The sequence below is a fragment of the Herpailurus yagouaroundi genome, unplaced genomic scaffold, assembly GCF_014898765.1.
Source record: "Herpailurus yagouaroundi ecotype Mexico unplaced genomic scaffold, PumYag 164, whole genome shotgun sequence".
Classification (NCBI taxonomy): Eukaryota; Metazoa; Chordata; class Mammalia; order Carnivora; family Felidae; genus Herpailurus; species Herpailurus yagouaroundi.
In genome coordinates, this window is record NW_024412405.1 from 22453597 (window position 1) to 22470206 (window position 16610).

Sequence of the window (16610 nt, forward strand, 5' to 3'; positions counted from 1 at the left end):
TTCCTTCGTTTTGTCATTTTGAAGGGAGAAAAGGAATTCATGAGGTAGAAAAATTGAAATTAAGAAAATTAAAATTAAAAAATATTAAAATTAAAAATTAAGAACACACACAGATACACTAAAATCGAATAGATGATGCTAGATCCTAGGTGTGTTTTGGTCTGGGTGTTGAAAGTGGTTTGACAGATTAGAGGGAAAAAAAAGGAAATCATTTGAGAATTTGAAAAAATGAATACACTGAAGTAGACAAAAATGAGATGATGGGGGTAAAATAGAATTTGAAAAAATATACACAAAAGTAAAGAATATAGTAGAAAAAAATTAAAGAAAAATATTTTCAATAAAAATTAAAAATGATTTTTTTCATTTTCTGTATTTAACAAAAGAGAAAATAAACAAAAGAGAGAAAAACGATTTAAAAAAGTAAAAAATAAAAAAGAAATTTCTTGAAAATTTTAAAATGTGAATACACTGTAGTAGACTAAAATAAAATGATGGAAGTAAAATAGAATTTGAAAAAATTTACATAGAAGCAAAAAATAGAGTAATGAAAATTAAATAAGAATATTTTTAATAGAAATTGAAAGTAAAAATGATGTTTTTCTCTTTTCACATTCAAGAAAAAGAAAAGAAACGAGAAAGAGATAAAAAGGAAATGAAAAAAAGGAAATTGTTTGAAAATTTCAAAAGGTGAATACACTGAAGTTACTAAAATAAAACAATGGAAGTAAAGTAGAAATTAAAGAAGTTTATGCAAAAATTAAAACATAGTAATAAAAATTAAAGATATTTTTAATAAAAATTGAAAATAAAAATGAATTTTTTCTCTTTCTGTATTCAAGAAAAAGAAAAGAATTGTAAAAGAGAAGAAAAAAAAGAAGGAAAATTGAATAGATGAACCTAATAGATTGCAGTAGGACTGGAATTGCTTCGTTTTCCCCTAGAAGTCAGTGTATGTAGCTCTTTATCGTCCATAAATTAAGCTAGTGGTGAGACTTGTGTTCTTAAAGAGGGAAGTTGGCACAGTTGGGTGGGGCTTGGTGTAATAGCTCTGTTCTCCACTAGATGGTGCTGCTAGCCTACTGGGGTGGATTGTTGCCGTGCTCCTAGGTGCGTATGTGCATGCTTGGTAGCGGGGAAAATGGCGCACCCAGCTACCCAGTCTGTTCTCCTGGATCAGCTATTGCGCACCCATCCTCTGTCTTCAGCTCTCATCCACTTCCCACTTTTTCACTCTCTGTGACCAGGCCCCAGGCCGTACCTCTCTCCCAAGTTTTGTCTCAGATGCGGCTGTTTTCCCCAGCCCCTTACTTCTGAGGGACTGCGGTTTTGACCTGTTCAGCCCCTCTGCTGGAGGGTCTCATGGAGCAATGGCCGAATGAGCAATAGCCAAATATCGGCTGCACCCAGGAACGCCTACTGGACTCTGTTGTTGCTGGTGCCCCGAGACTGTGGCCAGGTGCCAGCCCACCCCAGAAAAAGTCCATGAGATAGTGTAGCAACAGCATTTCAGGGATTATGGAAAAGCACAACACACATCTGGAACCAACGAGACTTCACCCTTAATGACCTTGCCCCAACAACAGTAAATGTGGCCGTTTTCTGGGGTCTGCTGGGACCAGGTGGCTTCAACAGTCTCTACCAAATGTCTTTCCAGCAGTGGAACCGCTTTTCCCCGTGTGGTCCGAGAACATCCCGGACCCCACTCTGCTCCTGGGGATTCGCCCTTCCCACCAGAGCACTGCCAGGTATCGAGCTGCGGAGTTGCAGAGTTTGCACTCCCCTTGTTTACAGTCTTAATGGAATTTAAACCCTCTCCTTTCTCCTTTATCCCTTTTTAGTGTAGTCCCTGTGGCTGTTTCCAATTTTCCACTTTCTCTCCAGCTGCTTTTGCGGAGGGGTGCTTTTCCCATATTCTCCCCATCTCCCTAGTCGCCATCCTCCCTCCACCCTCAAAAGCAGTTCCCTCCCTTTCGTGGCTTCTTGCTCCCCAAGTTCAGCCCTCTGTGCCACGTACCTGCTGAATTCTGTGTTTCAGGTTGTGCAGATTGTTGTGTTAATCCTCCAATCAGTTTTCTAGGTGTGTAGGATGGTTTAGTGTTGGTCTGGCTGTATTTCATGGACACGAGACACACAAAAAGCTTCCATGCTGTTCTGCCATCTTGGCTACTCTAGGAAGTTATTTTAAATGAAGGACTAGCATATACTGCAAGGTACCTTTGAACTGCTTGAGGATTTAGCAACAGGTGTCCTTCAGTACTCACTCATTTTCTTCACTATGCTGATGTTTAGAAGCCCTTTCTATAAATGGTTTGAGTCTAAGTATTGAATTTTTAATCTCCTCGCAGCAGAGTAATGGGAAAACTTAAAAAGTTTCAGTGTATTTTGCACTAGAAAACTTTCAGAAAATATTCACATTTGCCAGACTTAATTTTTAATTTTGTACTCTTGATTGTTGGATTTGGCTATAATAAAGTTACTAGATTTTTCAATGTTTTTAGCAAAAATTTTTTGTTTATATATATAAAGGATATGGTTACTTTTTTTGTTAAAATTATCAAGCAATTAAACATGTTTGTGGTATGGAAATATTTTTCGTATATACAGACAAAACATTAAAAATATGAGTGTGCTATTTCCAATGGAAAAATCTATCATAGATTTTGCTAACATATGTCAGTAGAAAACATAAAACTTTCAGAATTTTATTCCTTCTTTGGGATGAGGCAAAGGCAGTCAATTCACTAATTTTTATTTCCTCTGTGTATGATCCAAAAACCAATAGATGAAAGATGTATGCGAGAATTAAGTATGTACTTAGAGCTAACACCAAATTGGCATTTTAGTAACTTGACTCTGTTGAAATTATAACTGGTTTGAATATTTATCCTTGGAGGTTTTGGGTGTGCTTTTTTGACTTTGTATTTTTTAGAGGCTACACCACATGTAGAATTAAAATTAGCAGGGGCACCTGGGTGGCGCAGTCGGTTAAGCGTCCGACTTCAGCCAGGTCACGATCTCGCGATCCGTGAGTTCGAGCCCCGCGTCAGGCTCTGGGCTGATGGCTCGGAGCCTGGAGCCTGTTTCCGATTCTGTGTCTCCCTCTCTCTCTGCCCCTCCCCCGTTCATGCTCTGTCTCTCTCTGTCCCAAAAATAAATAAAAATGTTGAAAAAAGATTTAAAATTAGCAGTATTTCATTTACCAAGTAGGCCAATCTATCTCCCAAGTCTTATTAACCAGAAATTCTCACCACTTGCATCATGCCTTTTAGAGCTTTTCTCTTCTCCATTCTGAAGTGCTACAACAACATCTTGAAAAAGTTACATGACATGTTTTAGATCAACAGTGTTGCCAGAATCGGTAATGCAATCTGAAAAATCTAAATACCAATAACTATCATCTTGTTTTAAATTGAGTGCAGTAGTTTACTTAGCAAACGTAACTCCTCACCTAAGCTTTCTTTCCCAGTGGTTGGCAGCACCATAAATTCAATTGCCAGTGTGAGATCAGAGCCTAGCCGTTCATATCTCTTTCATTATCAATCACTAAATCCTATTTACTCCATCTTTTATATTCTCAGCTTGTCTATTTCTTCCTAGTGTCCTTGTTCTCACATATATAGTGCAACTTATAATTATTTGATTTATTCATTTTATACATTTATTTATTTCGAGAGAGCAAGTGAGAGAGAGCATGGAAGGGGCAGAGAGAAGGGAGAGACAGAATACCAGGCAGGCTCCATATTGTCAGCGCAGAGCCCAACTCAGGGCTCGAACCCACGAACCGAGAGATCATGACCTGAGATGAAATCAAGGGTTGGACACTTAACTGACTGAGCCACCAGGTGCCCCAACTGCTGATAATTCTAACTTGGATAAGGGATAGTCTTCAATCATTTCCCTGGAAGTGACCCAGGTGAATTCTCCAAAATGTAAATTGTCAGCCACCACCACCTGGATTCACACTAAATTTAAAATGAAGCCCAAATGCTTCAAGGAGGCCTGTCAATTCCTTATTATATAAATCTAGCCTAGCCAGACTTGCCATTTTTCTCACTGTTTCGGAATAAGCCATACACAATTGATCTGTGATTACTTGCTTCCCCCTCTTTTTTAGACTCTCAGTCATCTCTCTGGTTAAAATACTGGTCTCTTTCTTCTTGTCACCCAATCTTCATAATCTAAGACTCAACTATTTCAGTCGTTCCTGATGCTTGAGCTTATTGTCTCTTCTGTGAGCTGTCGTTGCCTATTCACTGATCCATGTTCTCAGTGCTGATGTGCATCACACTCTTGGCATCCTCATGGGCCCATCACAGTATCTGTAGTGCAGTGCCAGACACATGATAAACGTTTGATAAATATTTGTTGAATGGATCATTGAATGATAGTTAAGAGAAATCAGAATATAGATTTATTCATGTATCTATATTGTAATCTATGTTGTACATTGAATTCACTTACATTATTTGTTTTTATTGTTGTTGGATTGATTGTTTTTGTTTTTTGTTTTTGTTTGTTTGTTTGTTTGTTTTGTGGGGGGTGGTATCAGTGTATCCACATCTATAATGTGTTACGCAGTCTCCTTTAATTCTGTGCCCTGTTGAGAAAATGACCAAGTGGAAAGTTTTGAGGAAGTTAGAGGTGAAAACTCTAGACAACAGATCTGGGGAGGTCATAGGTGCATATCCTTTCACTAGTAAATGAAAGAGAAAATGATGAAATGTAAATAATAGAAGGGAATTTCACTCTTTCAGAATGGTTGGTTTTACACAACGATGGAGGCAACCAGGACAGCAGCAGAGGGGAAAGAGAGGAGATTCCTCTTTGAAGTTGCTATTTGGTAGTGCTCCCCAGGATTACCTTTGAGAAAGACATTTTAGTCTAATATTTTTGGAACTAGAATTTAAAAGGGATGTTTTATAACTTATAAGCATTGATAGTGACAGAGTCTAGAACCACTGGTAAAGAGTGAGGCTGAATTAATATATATAGCTTTTTTACCACTGGCTGTATTTCTGGCATAATTTTTAAATTATGATTGTAATAAGAGAATTATTAGAGAAAACTGATCATAAAAACTTCAAATATACTGTGTTAATTGTTAGTTTTATGGAATGCACTGCAGCAAAAATAAAAGCCTTCGTATTCAGCCGATCGTCACAGAGATTATTGAGGAAAAATAAAAATTGTTTTAATGTAAAAAATAGAGCAAAACAGAGGGATGAGTCATAAAAGTAAGTAAAATGGTCAAACAAGGAAATACTTTTTATTTCCTTTTGCATTTTCGGAGGAAATTTTACCACTTGCACATAGAGATATATTCACTTTATTTTTTCCAGAACTATCCCATTAATATTACTACTCAGTATTTTAACAGCATGTGAATTCATAAATTAAAATTAAGTTATTAAGAGCAAGTTGTACATAAATTTAAATTTTAAAAAAGATTTTTTTCTTTATCTACATGTTTGACATGCTTTTAAAATGTTCCCATTTCTACCTTCTTCCTACAAGCTCTTTCCCAGACTCCAACCCATTCACCTCATTAGGTTGACTTTCTTCCTCACAGTTAGAAGATGCTACAGCACTTCCACTCTCTATTACTTCTTGTTTTGTTTTAGTTTCCTGTTTTTTTTTTATTTTTTCCCAGTTTTATTGAGATATAATTGACATACAACATTGTGTAAGTTTAAGGTAGACAATGTATTCATTTGATTCATCTATGTATTATGAAATGATTTCCATTGTAGCATTAACAAATGCCTCCAACATATCACATAATTACCATTTCTGGTTTTTGTTTTTTGTTTTTGTTTTTTGCAGTGAGAACATTTAAGATTTACTCCCTTAGCATCTTCCATGTATATAATGCAGTATTGTTAATTATAACCACCATGCTGTTAATTAGGTCCCCAGAACTTATTTATCTTACAACCTTACAACTTCACCAACATCTCCCTATTCCCCCTGTCCCTCCCCAGTCCCTGGTAACCACTGTTCTATAAATTTAAGTTCAACTATTTTAGATTCCATGTATCAGTGATATGATACTGTATTTGTCTTTCCTTTTTGACATATCACTTAGCGTAATGCCCATGTTATTGCAGATTGCAAGATTTCCTTTTTTCTCATCATTCTCACCCATTATTATATATCATATATAATATATGTATTATTATATAACATTATATTATTATACACACACACACACACATAAACGTACACAGACCACATGTTCTTATCCATTCATTCATACAATCCAGCAATTGCACCTCTGGGTATATATCCAAAGAAATCGGGACCTTGAAGAGATAGCTACACTCCTGTGTTTATTGCAGCTTTAGTCACAATAGCCAAAATATAAAAGCAGCCTAAGTGTCTCCATTGTGTTAACTGTAATGCTTCTCTGAAGCACTAGAACACAGAGCAGAACTAAGTGACATGGAAGAGTAGACAGTTTCCTATCATCTGTGTTTTAATCTCTCATTTGTTTCCTTTCTGTTTCACTTTATGTTGCTCTCATGTTTCCGGGACAACCCACTGAATCTCTAATGTCTCGTGAAGATCTGCTCAACATTAATTCTTATCTGCTTAGCATCCTTTAATCGGAGAACTGTGCTCTTTTCAATGTGACAAATAACTAATCTGAAAACCTAATTGCTAATTGTGTGTAAAAGGAGTATTCATTATTCATATGCTCATAAAAGGTTAGGGTTATGCTTTAACAAGTAACTTTTTGCATAAAAATATTAAATCAATAGTATAAAATAGAATAAAAGCTAAATTATCTTCATCCAAAAGGACTATTTTGAAACTATTTTTTATTTACACTTTCTTTTCAATTGACCATATCGCCATATAAAATTTAATAATTGAAATACTATTGTGGAGTGCAATCATGTGTTAATACATCCAGTGAACATTTATTGAATATTTACATTGAGTTTGGAATTTGTTGACTGGTGTTTTGCTGAGGTAGCTTCAGACCAAAGAGCTTATTGTGTATTTGAAGATAAGACAAATAAGTAGAATAATGCCAAAGCGAGGGACGGCACTATTTTAAAGTCATGTATGGGTGCTGTGAAAACACACTGGTGAGCAACTGATGAAATTCCTGAGAAGAATTTAAATCAGAAAAGAAATGAGACATTGAGGATGCAAGGATTTTTACTATTAAAAAATTAATATTAAAGATCCATAATTATGGATTATGCAATGAACAAAACTGTAGGCAGAAAGAAGAGAACACTAGAAGAGGAGGAAGCATGATGTATAAAGGGAGCTGCAAGAACATGTGCAAAGTTCAAGTGTATACACTTGTACTTAAGTATATGGAGAAGGTATGGGGAATAGGAAGGGCAATTCTGGATGAAACCAATGACAGGTCACGAAGGACATTGCAGGCCGTGCTGGGAATTTTGCTCTTTATTCTCAGTGGTGTTTGATTTCTTGATGAATATTAAGCAAAAACTCATGTGATTATTCATGGTAGGAAGATTATTTTCTTTTTAAAGAACAGAAACCAGACTCAGGAAACAAGACTGGAAGCATGGATGATGGTTATATAGTGACTGCACTAAATCAAGCTTGGAAACATGAGGGGCTGAACTAAAGTCATAAATAATTTTAAATTGCTAGAACTTGGATTTTTCAGGGGGAGATGTTGATGACTCTTGGTTTCTGAATTTTCCAACTGAAATATTTAAAACTGTGTTTGTGTCTCACTTGTAGCCTACGTCAGTCAGGAGTAGAAGTTGACAGTAGTACCAACGTGTCCCCCCTGGATAAAAAAAAATTGGTCACAATTGTTGGGGGTCCCCAGATAAGATGCATGTGGCCCAAATAAGAGCTATAGAGAATGAATGAGAGTGGGGCAGACATATGCAGGTGTATACAGGTGTTTGTATGTTTGTTTGTTTTTCTGAAAGGTGCAGAAGCTGGGCACATTCTCAGCTTTTTATGACAGAATTTTGATAATAAGAGAAATGGTGATTATTAAATCATGGTTGGAGCCACCTGGAGGAGAATGGTAACTCTGTGGGTGAGTTAAATTTAAAGGAACTTGCAACAGTTTGTGTGTGAGAGCCCCACCACAGGAAGGTTTTCAGGGGAGACTTTGGAGACATATTACAATAGAAAAAATATACCTTTAGACATGTATATCTATATCTATATAGTTCCTTTCTCTCCCTCATACCCCCCAGGGATTAGGGTTGTTCTCCCACGCAATACCACAAAATCAGTGTGCTCTATCCCAGTAGAATAACTTCACCCTGAGAGTGGGAGGGAAGTCTCATTTGCTTAATTTCTTTGCAGCAGTCTTGGGCAATTGCCTCACAGGATTGTGCCCCTCTCACTGCCTACAAATGGGTCAACTTCTGATAACAGCCATAAATTCAGCATGGAGCTGTATACTCCACATCAAAACAATAGAGTCCTTTATTTGTGCCCAGTCTGTTAAAGTGAATGTTTCCATGTGTGATTTGATGATAGATCCAGCCAGCAACAGTGACAGTCTGTGAGGTGCGGACTTGATCAGCAGCTCCATAGCAATTGGTCACATCAGAGTTCAGGCCCTTAGCACGTACACTAGTCAATGTGTCATCTTTTGTTTCCTTAGGAATTTGTCTTTCTCAGAAAACTCTCCCAAGTAGGGCCAAAAGCAGCCTTAGAACAGTCGGGACCCACCACTGCAAGAAACTCTGAAATATTACCTGTCTCCAAAAGGAATAAGGTTGGCTCAACATGCTACAGGAGAAGGTGGGCTGTAAAGTTGTTCAGGGAATACAATGGTCCCTTAATTAGTATTATGCACTCATCACTTTCACAAGTGAACTATCCAAAGTTTCAGTGATTCACCTGGTTTTGCACATAGCAGTTGCAAATTTTACATTTTCATGCTTAGTATCAGCACATGTCTCTGTAACTTACCTGGAAGGGATCAGAAATTTCTGCCTACCCAGGAGGACCTAAGGCTGACTACAATAGCAATGAGAAAGTCTACTTGCCCAGAGGATGGTTAGCAGCCACCTTTGAATCTGCTTCCCCATTCCACAAGTTCTCTTCACTGGCCCACCAGGACTCATTCTTCCCTTCCAGGAAATCATGTCTTTGTCAGCATCCCATCTCCATTGCCAAAACCATCAAGAACTGTAAAGGGTGTTACCCCATATGCAAGTTTAAACATTAGCCTCTTACTATTTCATGAGTGCTGTCTGAAGATATCACCCTTTTAGAACAAAGATGAAGGAATTAATCATTTCAATGGCTACAGTCAATGTATCAAGTTCTTATTGCACCTGTTCTGTAAACCTGTATTTCTCAAGAGTGATATAAGAAGAGGTGATTTTTGCACACACAGTGGAGTGAATTATAGGAGAGGAGACTTTTTCTTAGGAACTCAAATCTTTTATAATTGACAGTAAACATACCTGTTATCTGCTCTGGAGGGAAATACTCTATCTTCCAAGGCTGTTTGCTATACACACATCCTTCAAAAGATACTTTAGAAATAAGGCATTCTGGCCTCTGCTCAACTCATGTGTGTACATGAAGGACACCCATGGAGAGTTGTCTCTAAGTATGCAAAAGTGGGGAAAAGGGAACTAAAGGAACAAATAAAATAAATTTTTTTTGCTGAAGAAAAAAATTGGGATCTTTATCTGGGACCTTGCCTCATGCATCGATGAAATTCTCAATACCCACGTTTACAAGATGCCTCCTTTTAAAAAAGGTCTGTAATAAAACTAGATTACAGCATAATTCGGTTAGAGAAGTGCAAAGCCTCCTTTTGGAGGGCACAGCCTATGTACTGAAAATGTTGGATTACTTTGCAAAGTTGTATTGGAGGAAATCTGCCATTAGATTTGATAGAGTAACTAAAACATGAATTACCCAACCATCACTTTTTGAACATTAGAACATGGGCAGGACCTCGAGGCCCTTCCCAAACTGCAATGTAGGAAAACAGATCCTGAACAGAGCACAGCCTCACTGATTTAAGGAGACAGAGATAAAAGTTCAAAGTTACAAGGTGCTTGTAACATAAACTTGTTTGCATCTTTACTGTTTCATTTCATTGCCACTTTTCCCATATTCCAGAGTTTCATTTAGTATACTATATATTATTTTTACATGTTCTCTAGTTCTCTTTCAAAACATGATAAAAAGAATACCATACAAAAGTTATGTATTTATGATTGCTGAAGTGTTGACTCTTGGGTGGGACCCAAGATATGGGGAGATTGTTTCAAATTAAAGCATTTGATATTATCTTGAGTATGTGTGTGTCTGTCTGTCTCTCTTTTCTTTTCCAATGTAATGAAGGTTTACTTTTTATATCATGGTGTTTCATGTCTGTCTTTTATGATTAGAAACCCATATATAGCTTAACTGTATTTCTACAAAATTTGTAATTTACTAGCTTTTTTCAGATTTTTTAGTAAAGGATCATGTCTACATAAGTCTATTCTTTGAAATCTGTGAGTAATTTATGTTTTTGAAATAGTGGCTGGTCTTTTTAATAATTAGTCCTTCGGTATGATCACTAGTGGTAGTATTTAGACTCACTTCTAACCTTCTTATATTTGCTACATTTCTTCAGTACTTGAGGATATTTTTTTCTGACCATTTCACTGTTTGTACTTTCCTACTTTCAGAAGAAATGTATAATATATATGTACGCATATATATGCATATGTATATATGTTCTATAATCAAGTTTAGGATAAAATACCCCTCTATATAAAAATAATTTAAAATTATAACTATTCTATTCTGTCATCTTTTTAATCTTGTGTAACTATATACATTATTCTGTACCTCATATAATTTTCTCTTTGCACTTATAGAATTTTATAAATTCAAATGATCCAAAATACCATGATAACTTTTAATGTTTAATTAATTATTACACCTTGGCCAGTGAGAGACCCTTTAAGATGGTTTCAACACATCTTGAATGTACTTTAAATGTTAGTTAATGATGAGAGAGTTCACATCAGCCTATTTCTTTTTCCTACCCAAAGCCATGAAATCAGGGGTCCTCTAAGGATACCTAGTAATTTTTACAGAAATTAGTAACAGAAATGAAAATAACATCTGGATGATTTTGTAGGGGGTTCATGAAATTTTTTCATGGACTAATCTGTAGCTATTCTATTAAAATACTTTTAGAAATGATAGAGCTGGAAGATGTCTTTTTGTAACTGATTTCCAACTAATGTTTCCATTATAACATGTACCTTTCTTACAGTGTGAGGCTTCGTAGACACCAAAGATACTCTCATGCCTTGATGTATATCGTCTCTTCCTTTAAAACTTAAAGGATGTTATACTGTTGATGCCCTGAATTTCTATGTCAGTTAGAAATTGAGATTTATGTCAATTTAGAATTATAGATAAATGATATGATATTAATGAGGAATAGCAATGGTATAGATTTTATAAGGACTGAGCAACATCTTATAAAGATATAGTTGTTTTCAAAGCTTTTGTTCTAACTGAAGTTTCAGTGTAGGGCAGCCAAGCCCAGTATATCACAGAATAAATCAGCCTTTCCAGACTTACTTACTACAATTCCTTGGGCATACATTTAAAGGAACGTGAGTTGACACTTTCATCTCCCAGCCTGAGCTTCCAAAGCTACAAGTCTTGAAACCATTCTTTCTCCCCCATTAACTTTATCCCCCATATCCAATTTATTGTCAAATTCTCTTACTTATATTTCCTGGATATTGTTAGACTCCATCCTCTCTTCAAGGTCATCACTGTCACTGCCTATGATAAAGCTGATGCCATTTCTCCTCCCATTTATTGAATTATCCTCCTAACTTTTCTCTGTTCCTCCAGTTTTGACCCTTTCCTGCAATTCCTTTTCAGCGTACTGTCAGTAACTTTTATAAAATGAACATATGATACTACTTTTTTTCTTAAAGTGCTTCCATGGTTTTCTACTACATTTAGAATAAAACTCAAACACCGAGGCATGGCTTAGGAAACACTTCATTCTCCTGATAGTCTCTTCAGCCTTTCATGACATCTAAACTTGCTAAACTGAGACATTTTTTCAAAACTGCCATTTCCTTTTTCTGACTCATAAACCTCTCTCTGAAATGTTCTTGCTAAACTATTTTTTTCTTCCTCTGGGGAAATCTTACTTGTTCTTTAAAATTTGGTATATATATATATATGTTTTTGTTAAGGATCTTACCTACTGTTTCCCCGGTGGATGGAATAATGCTCCCTCACCCCTGAAGACATCCGAACCCCGATCTCCAGACATATGTTACTTAACATGGCAAAAGGACTTACAGATGTGATTAAGGATAAGGATATCGAGGTAGGGAGAGTTTCCTGCAGTGCCTGGGTGAACCCAGTCTATTCATGATTCCCTAAAAGTGGAAGAGAAAGGCAGAAGAGTGATTTCAGAAAGATGCACTGTGAGGACTAGACCTGCTATTGCTAGGTTTGAGGGGAAAAGGAGAATAGGAGCCAAGAAATGTGGCAGCCTCTAGAAGCTGGGAATGTCCTTAGTTTACAGTCAGCGAGAAAATAGAAACCTTACTCCAATAGCAGCAAGGAACTGAATTCTTACAATCATACAATTGAGCAAAGTGGTGGATTTTGTTCTGGGAGCCTCCAGAAAGGAACATATTCCTATGGACATTTTGATGACCCATACGGCACTTCTGACCTGCAGAACTAAAAGGATGTCCAGAACTATATGGATGTCCTTTGTATGTATGTATGTATGTGTGTATGCAGCTGGGATTTTCTTTATTAAAACATTCATAACACAGTACTATGATGTCCATTGACTTGTCAGTGTCCCCAGTAAACTGCAGCCTCCTAGTTGGCACTGTCTATATTCCTGACAACTTCAGAATTCCTGGGACATGGTAAATATTCAATAAATCATTGATGAGTTAATGTATAAATATAGCACTATTCATACATTTAATTTATCCTCTGTGCTTTCTTATAAATGAAAATATCCTTATATTTCCTACTTAATTTTTAAATTTAAGTGTCTCCTTCCCCTTTGTTTTTTTTTCTTTTATCTTCTTTTAATTCTCTCCATTCTTTTACTCTTTTTTTCACCTTTTCTTTCTCTTATTACATCTGCCTCTTTCTATAAAAAATGTTTCAATATTTATCTTCCAAGTATCAATAGATTTTGCATTGAATAAAATTTTTCTTCACAAGTCCAAAAACCCCCAACAGAACTTAACGCAGGTATATTAAATTTGACAATTTAGTACAGCTTACTGACAACCAAGTTATAGCTTATTTATTATAAGCTATGATAGATTATTTGAGGATTAATGGGCTAAGCAAGGTGCTATCATATTTCCATTTTAAATTAGATAATGGTAAATGGGAGAAGTTTCAATAGATTATATGTAAAGTGACAACTCCACACTGTATTTCATTGTAACTACTTATAAAACTTTTTAAATTTCTTAAGAACTGAAAGAATTTTCAAGTAAACCCTGTGAGCATTGGTTAATAACTTAGGATCATTATACTGATTATAGTTTTTCATGTATGAATATTATATCGCTTATTTTTAGTATACATAGGGTTTCATTGCATATTCAGTTAATATTAGTTTAATTGATTAATAAATTTAACAGCCTTAGAAATTAGTATGACTTTGATCTTTACTCATAACATGAATACTTTTAAGTGCAAATAGATCTAGGAAAAGAGAGAGAGAGAGAAAGTCATGGTATAGTTAGTAAAATTTGTCTCTAGACATCATGGAGAAGTATTATTACAATTATTGCAGTATGTCCTTTCCAAATTGTACATTTGTCCTCTGATTTCCCCTTTCTCAGAATCCTATAAAATCAGAGTGGAAAAGAGATTTTTTTTTTTTTTTACATCTAACCAAACGGTGTACACTTTGAGTCTTCTAACAAAATGGATTATAATATTTATTTTTATTTTCCCTTTGAGTAATACATTGCTGTTTCCTTCCAAATAGTTACACAGTCGTGGAACATCTGACAAGCTGGTGTTTAGGGGGGTAAATTTTAGTTTCAAGTAGGCCACAACTAACTGTAGAAGAGGATGGAAATAAATTCTCTGGAGTATATTCCCTGCTAAATGAAGATGGACTAGGTGAGGAATTTTTCAACTCTGCTCCTTAGGTTTCCAGTGGGTTTTTTAGAAAGTGTCTCATGAGCCAACTCAGGATAACCAAAATAAGGGTCTAGCATTCAAGGGATTGGACCCTCTCTCTTCACTTCAGACAGAGTAACTTCACCTATTTTTGTTTTCATATCAAGTACTAAGATTCTGTGCAATATGTACAGGAAACTTTTATAACACTTCTTTGTTTAAAGTGCTGAATTTTGGTACATCAGATACTTAGTCTAAATCTAAAACTCTACGCTTCTAAGTAATTTGTGAAAGGTTTCAGGGTTTGTGAATGGTGGAATCTGAATCCAGTTTGAGTCAGGATAGTTTCACTATTCATGTTAATACTACAACAACATGAGTTGGCTTATTATTTATTTCAGCCAGGAATCTTTCATTTTTCTCTTGGAGTTCCTTAAGACATTGCAATGTATTCTCCAGAATTAAAGATTAGAATTTTTTTTTTTTTTTTTTTTTTTTTTTTGTACACCACATCTTAATTACTGTTCTAAACTGCTATTGCTTGAGTCCAGCAGAGCAGCGTGATTTGTCAGGGCTACCATATTTTTTGTCAAAAAATTGGTAAAAGCAATCACTTTAGATATTAGTTCTTTGAGAGTAGAGGCACTGCCTTTCACGTTGACCGATTTATTCTTAGAGATGAGTGCAGTGACTGGGCATAGCAGATCCTCCATACGTGTGTATTTAGTAAGTGAATCTGCTTCTGTTAGATTGGTTTCTTTATTGCATATGTTCAGTATACCACTTAACAGATTTTTAATTGATAACAGTTAACTATAATCCAGTAACAATATGTAGGTACAATAGATAACAATAATCTAGTTCACTAGACAGTGAACACTTTGACAGTGTAAGTTGTACCTTTGTCAACAGAACATGTCGGCTTCTTTCCTGTGGTTTTGATCACACCATCCAACTACCAAAATTGAGTCCTTGCTATACTTCTTTAGGCCTGTTTATTTATTTATTTTTTATATATTTTTTTTTAATTTTTGAGACAGAGACAGAGCATGAACGAGGGAGGGTCTGAGGGAGGGTCGGAGAGAGAGGGAGACACAGAATCTGAAACAGGCTCTAGGCTCTGAGTTGTCGGCACGGAGCCCAACGCGGGGCTCAAACTCACGGAGCGCAAGACCATAACCTGAGCCGAAGTCGGAGGCTTAACTGACTGAGCCACCCAAGCGCCCCAGTCTTTAGGCCTGTTTAACTCATACTTCCTTGTCATGGAGCAGGTTTACATCCTATGCAAACAATTTCCAAATTATTGTTTATCCTACAGTCTGATGGATTTTTTCCTTTCTGTCCTCCCACTATTCATTTTTTTTACTATTGCATTTTGCATCACTTCCATTTTCCAATGTGATTAGAGTATTTTTGGCATATAAATAAATTCTTATTAAACTAATATTTAATCAAATACCATGATCTCTGTAAATAACATACACTTGAAAGGTTCTTTCCTTTTTTTTTTCCTAAACGAATCTTATTTTAAGCTGTCCCAATAACATATTTCCTGTTTAAAGACTCAGTAATAAGAAGTGTTTACAGTTTTCTGATGATTCACAATTGAAGTCCTATGTATATAATTTACTTAAATACCATGATCTCTATAAATTACTTATGTTTGAAAGGTTCTTTTCTTTTTTTTCCCCCTAAAACAAATCTTACTTTAAGCTGGCCCAGTAAGACATTTCCTATTTAAGGACTCACTAACAAAAAGTGTTTATAGTTTTCCAGTGATTCATACTTGCAGTCCTATGTATATATTAAGGAGATATTTTTATTTTAGCCAAAAAAGATGAAGTTGTTTTGAATTTATCTTATAAACAGTAATTCTTTGGGTTAATAATTTGTCTTTATGTATAAATAGAAATAGTCAATTACTATTAATTTTTTAAAATAGGGGTACCTGGCTGGCTCAGTTGGTAGAGCATACAACTCTTGATTTCAGAGTCATGAGTTCAAGCCCATGTTGAGCATAAAGCTTACTTTAAAAAAATAATAATATTTGTAAGAGGAGTCTTTTATCTAAACAAACATGTAACAAAATATCATATGTTAATTGTAAAATAAATGTTCATGCAAATGTACATGTTATAAGCTACTTTTATATTAACTTTCTCACCATTATAAAATTAGTTTCCTATCGATTTTTCCAAGCTTGTATTTTTCAGATATATTTTGAATCATTTGGTATACAATTAGGAAAAAACAATTTGATAAAATTAAAGAAAATTTACCCTCAATTTACATTATGTATTTCTAATTTCCAAGTCATCAGCATTGTACAAAACTGGTAATTTTTTTACAATTGCGTTACAAGGAAAATTCAACTTATGGCAGATCATACTCTTTTCAGCAAGCCAGTTTCTAAGATAGCAAAATATTTTCACATTCGAACATGATAAAGTTTTGATGATAACTTTCTAGCTCGATGTTAA